Below are 6369 nucleotides of genomic sequence, written 5' to 3'. Positions count from 1 at the left end.
ATGTATGTTGGTCTTGTATTCTGATACTTTACTGAATTTGGTTTTCAGCTTTAGAAGTCTACTGGTGCTGTTTTTTTGGGTCTTCTAAATAGAAGATGATGTAATCAGGAAACAGATATAATTTGACTTCTTCTTTACTAGTTGTATGCCTTTGATTTCCTCCTCTTACCTGATTGCTCTGGTTAGAGTTTCAAGGAGTATGTTGAATGAGAGTGTAGAACATCCTTATTCCTGTTTTTAGAGGAAATACTTTGTTTTTCTCTATTCAGTATTATGTTGACCTTGAGTTTTTCATATATAGCTTTTACAATGTTGAAGGAAGTTTGTCCCTAGTTTCTCTAGTGTTTTAACAAAATGAGTGCTGGACTTTGTCAAATGCTTTTTTTTTGCATCTATTGAATTAATCATGTTATTCTTGTCCTTAACTTTATTTATATGATGAATTACATTTTTTGATTTGTGTACTTTGAACCAATCTTTTATGGGATAAAAACCATTTGATCATGGTTTACTACCTTTTTTTTTTTCTGTGTTTAAGTTGTTTTACTCTCCAAATGTAATACAAGTCTTCAGATAAAACAGGAATAATGAGACAAAATGGTTTTCAAAAGTACAATAGAAAAATATTGTCCACTGGTTTATTTTTCCAAATGAGCAATAGGCAATTTACAAATAAGCAGATCTCCAATGATGAGTATTAAAATGGCAAGCCTATCAACTGTTTGAACCTAAATGAAAAACATATTAAGGCACATTTGATCTGTGAGTTTAAAAACAAACATTTTGGTGTAATGACAGAGTCATTTCACTTTTGTCCCCAAAACACATGAGCACCAAAATTGTCCAAGAACACTTAATACTTAGTAAAACAGGAATATAAAAATTAAGGAGGAGGAAAAGTCTTCAAAAGAAATCTTTGGAGATCGGTTTACTGCAAATAAAACATACTAACCACACTTCTGGTACACATAAATACTAATGCTAACAGGTACTCAAGAAATGGTGGAACTCTAAACAAAGGATATTAAATAAATTAAAGGTATTCAAATGCCAAGGATAAAACAAACAGGAATTAAAGAATGAAGTAACCATCTCCACAATACAGTCAGGACAAAGTGATTGAAGCCAACTACACCTCCCTAAATGTTTTTGTTAGGGTGTTTTTGTTTGTTTAGCTTGCACACATTAGAATCATTACAGTAATTCTTCTTCATCATTCTAAATATTGATATTTTTACCCTCTAAAGAGAAGGGTCGGCAAGAGAAAAAACGCCAAATGTTCTTGTAATGTGGTGCCAGGCCTGTTTAGGGCACAGCATGACAGGAACCAGCCCAGCTCTGGCTGTGCCCTCCTCACTCCCCTTGTTTGTCAAAGCTACTTGACCTTGAGGGTAGAGTACAGTGCAGGGCAAATAATCAACTTTGGAAAGCTTTGCTGAAGATGATGATACAGATATTATTACATTTACTTATTTTACAACTGGAACTTGAGATGGCTTTAAAAAAACTTGTAAAAAAAGACAAAAGGTAGAATCTGTGCAAGGTTAACAGTCACAACAGAACATTTACCAGAGTTACAGTGTTTTTTTGTTTGCTACAATAATACTTCATAGGAATGTTCATGTTTTCTGCCATAGGACTGTAGAGAAGAGGCCTTGAAAGGAAATATAAAAAAACAACATAAAAGGTTCTGTTCATTAGGGACATTTCAAGTCAGAATTAAGCAGGTCTGCTACATAATGTTCAGCAAGAAGATGTGTTCAAAGGCAAACACTGATCACATTTTTGTTCAAAAAGCTCAATCTTAAAGGAATCCTATGTAAGAAAACCACTTGGAAAATATATCCTTGTATGGACTTCAAAAACTGATCATACAAAAATTTTTGAAAAATAAATTAGATAATTAAAAATGTCTTTTCCAGCAAAGCTGGACATCAGGCTGTCCACACAGAGTCATTATTATTGCTTTTGCTGTAACTTGGATCATTTTTCTCCAGCCACATTTCAGCTAACTGCTGTGTGGACCCATATGTTGATGCTTTGGACCCCAAGCACATTTTGTATTGTTTGGGATCCAGATTGGGGTCGCAGAAGACAGGGTGGTGGACATGGACTACTCCTACCTCCTGGCTTCTGAATGACTTCAAGCCTGCCTGGACAACCTTGTTGAAGAGGTCCACGTCCTCCAACCCCCAGCCTTGGATGGAAACATCAAAGCCACCCACTTGGACAAGATCTCCCTTATAAACACAAGTAATGCCAAACCCATAGTTTCTCCAGAAGTCAGTTTTTTGAGTAAAGGAAAAATGGTTGTCACTGGGAACTTTCCCACTATAAACAATCTTTGGATCATACTGGCTAAAGATGATTGGGAAATACATTTGTTGGCCCAAAACTGCATTTGCTCGACACTGTTGCAGGAATTCGGTAGTAAACACCAGGTCAACGTCACAGAAGAGGAGCAAAGATTCATTATTGAACTGGGAAGATCCTACTTCAAGGGCCAGAGCTCTTGAAAATTCTCCAGACACTGGCAAAATCTGCATGTCAGCTTTAGGGTACTTAATGTGATAATCTCTCAACTTGTTCAACTTGTTTGGCCTTCTCAGGGTCAGAGTAAGAATTGAAAAGAAGGATGACAAGTTTGACATTCTGATTTGGGATGAGACATGTCTTCTCGAAGTTCCCCATAAATCTCACAAACATGTCAAAACGTCCAGAAAAAGGGATCAGTATATTTATCTTTTTATCTTTGGGCTCTTTGTGCTCGTTCTTGGACCCAGGGAGCTGGAAGGGAACAAGCTTCTTCAGGGAATTGGAGAGGAATGATAGGGATCCAGAGTCCTGATTGATTCTGTTGGCCAGCTCCTGTGCGTCCAGTTCCCCACGCTCCACAAACTGGATCTTGCTGAAAGTCTGCTCTAGGTACGAGTGTCTCCTCACAGGAACCGTCATCTTCTTCCCTTTGTGCTTCTTGTACAGAAGCAGCAGGTCCAGAATGTACTCTGCCCCATACATGGAGTTCACGCGGCGGTAGCCATACTGGATCTCCTTGAAGTCGATGATGCGCCCCCGAGTCTTGGCATTAGCATTGATCATTTCCATCACCTGCATGACGATGTCATCCAAGGCTTCCCTCTGGGCTGAGTCCATTCCTCGCGGGGGGTGGGGGGCGGGCTGACCATCAGCAGCCGAATACAAATATTTCCCAGTCAGAAACTCCCATTCCAGAATCTTTTCTCGCTGGCGGGCCTGAAACCGCATGAAGGAAGGCGGTATTCCCAGCTGTAGGTCCTCTTTATGAATTTCTGTGTTACTGTATTTGCTCATCAGGATGATTTCTCGGTGGAGCTGTATTGTGCGATGATGTAGCTCGGCAATTTTGCGACTGAGCATGTAGCTATGCAGTCCGTACTGGTAGGGTGGGTTTTTGTTTGGGTTTAATGTGACAGCTCGGTGAATCTTACTGTTATGGAGATCTCTGATGTATCCCTTCTTGTTCTGTTCATAATTTTCATAAAAAAGCTGCTACATCTCATAAGACCAAACACACTGTACGCCTGCAAACCTCCGTACACATCTTCGCACTTCCACATCCTCGTGCGTGGTGTACATTTCCCGGAGGCACTTGCCAATGTGTGGTACCATTCTCCGAAGCACCTCCCGGCTCATGATCACATCAGCCCCTCCCCCGCACCCCCATGCAGAAGTTCTCACCAGGCTCAAGGGCCAGCTTCCCCATTTCTTCTGTGGTGCCCAGTCCTGTCTGCCCGAGAAACAGGGGCTCACTGCTCTTCAAACTCCTGAGGAAACTCTCCAGACGATTTCCTTTGATGTAAACATCATCATCTGCTCTCATAAACCATTCATATTTGTCCAAGTAGTGGTCATGCATGTACTTGAGCATCATAAAAGACTTCTTCTGGTGTGGGTAGGAGTCACCGCGCCTTCGCTTTGTTCCCCACGCCCGGTTCACTACCTTTTTAATGTGTTTTTGATTATAATTCACCAACATTTTATTAAAAAGTTTGGTAACTATGCTCATCAAAGATTTTGGCGTGAAGTTTTCTTTCCTAGATGTGTTTTCATCTGTTTTTGGTACCAGGGTGAGACTGGCATCATAGAATGAATTTGGTAATGTTCTCTCCTTTTTCATTTCATGGAATAATTTGAGAAAAATTTGTTTCAGTTCTTCTTTAAACGGTCTGGTAGAATGTTACTAAGAATCTATCCAGTTCTGAACTTTTCTTTGTTGGAAAACTTTTGATAACTGTTTTTATTTTATTACTTGATAGTGATCTGCTTATGTTTTCCGTACCCTCATAGTTCAATTTGTGTAGGTCATATTTCTCTAGAAATTTGTCAAATCTTCAAGATTTTCTAGCTTATTGGAGTATAAATTTTCAAAATAGTTTGTAATGGTCCTCTGTATTTCATTAGTGTCTGTGGTGGTAGTTCCTTTTTCAGCTCTAATTTTTTAATTTGGGTCTTCTCTCACTTATTTCTGGTTAGATTTGACTAAGGTTTTCTCAATCTAGTTTAGACTTTCAAAGAATGATATCTTTGTTTCATTGATCCTTTGTTTTTTATTTTAATTTTATTGATTTCAGTTTTGATTTTAATTATTTCCTGGTCTTCTATTAATTTTATTATCAGTTTGTTCTTTTCCTAGGGCCTTGAGGTGTAACATTAAATTATTTATGTTATCTTTTTATTTTTTAATGTACAAACTCAGTGATATAAACTTTCCTCTTTGAACAGCTTTAATATTTAAATATTAAACTTTTTTCTTTCCACATGAAAATATTATTATATTTCCATATGAAAATATCATTATAATTTTAATGTATATTATTATTTATAAAGATAAACCATTGAAGTGGTATATAAATAAGAAAATATGTATACTTAAAGTAAGCACTTTGAGCAATACCCGTGCTCCTATTAGCATCTTCATTTTTTTTCTTTCCACATTTTTTTGACATCATTTAAATATTTAAATATTTAAATCTAGAGATTTTGACAGGTTGCATCACTATTCTCTTCTCTTTCTAAGAATTTTTTTTCTCTCTCTTGATTTCTTCTATTATCCATTCATCATTCAAAAGTGTACTATCCATCTTCAGGTGTTAGAGTACTTTTGGTTTTTGATTTATTTCATTTCATTATGATCTGATAGGATTCAAGCAATTATCTCTAGTTTTTGTATTTGCTAAGATTTGCCTTGTGACATAAATTATGATCTATTTTGGAAAATGTTCCAAGTGCTTCTGAGAAGTGAATTTAGTTATTGATGGATGAAATATTCTGTGGATGACTATTAGGTCCATTTGATTATTTTTTAGTTCTGAAAATCTTTACTTAGTTTATATCTGGATGATCTATCTAGTGGTGAGAGAGGTGTGTAGAAATTAGCTAGTATTATGTTTAGTCTATTTGGTTCTTTAAATTGAGAAAGATTCCTTTTATTATGTTGTGCATCATTGTTTGGGTCATAAATATTAAACATCATTATACTTTGTTGTTGGATGATTCCCGTAACCAACATGAAGTAACTACTTTGTCTGATAGGAGTGTAGCTACCCCTCTTTGGTTTTGCCAGGCCTGGATTTTAAGTGCATAACACATAATGGTCAAGGAGGATCCTCTTACTAGGACGTAAGTCTGTCAAAATCATACCTTTAGTTTTGAAAATATACATTTCCAGAGAAAGATGCGGGAAGAGAGACACAAAGGAGGAATAACTTTCCCTTAGTCACAAAATCAAACTGTGCAAACCAGGATCTGATTCCAGTCCACAGTATTCCCACTCCCAGGCTTCCCCCTACAAGGTTTCAGTGATTTCAATGCCTGAAAGTCTCCCATGAACTGTCAGATCCCCACTTTTGTGACTGGTTGTTACAGCCCTGGTAACTCTTCCCAACCTCCTAGAAATCCCATTCATGGTGAACTGGGAGGAGACTGTTTTTGTATAATCCACAAAGGTTCAGAAAGTTGGTATGGGCAGATAGATGGATCCTGACTCAACTGGGTTGATGTGGAATGGGATATAGCAGGTGGCAGGGGAACAATAGGCAGTGCATTGGAGACAGAAGTCAGCATTGGCTGAAACAGGTGTAGATGGATCATGAAAAGCGAGATAGGTGAGGGTAAGGTTGTCAGGTGCAGGTTTGCACATGTGGGAAAGAATCCTAAAATTTATACTAGTTATTGGGCTGGAGGTGTATCTCAATGATGGAACCCTTGCTTAATATGGGAGAGGCCTTGGATTCAATCCTCAGCACCATGCACATACACACATATGATTATACTTGTGATAGTTGCAGTACTTGTAAGTATGAAAATATTATTATAATTTTAATGTATATT

At 37.5% G+C, this 6369-nt stretch overlaps 1 pseudogene across 1 annotated transcript; it reads right to left on the bottom strand.

The window, feature by feature from the left end:
• Positions 1 to 529: 529 nt before the first annotated feature.
• LOC306666994 (chondroitin sulfate synthase 1-like) lies at positions 530 to 4015 on the bottom strand (annotated as a pseudogene). The gene has a single exon. The product of its transcript is annotated as a chondroitin sulfate synthase 1-like (transcript).
• Between the last annotated feature and the right edge of the window lie 2354 nt (positions 4016 to 6369).

Source organism: Sciurus vulgaris (genome assembly GCF_902686455.1).
Source record: "Sciurus vulgaris genome assembly, chromosome: 7".
Lineage (NCBI taxonomy): Eukaryota > Metazoa > Chordata > Mammalia > Rodentia > Sciuridae > Sciurus > Sciurus vulgaris.
This window is presented reverse-complemented; position numbering and strand designations above follow the sequence as displayed.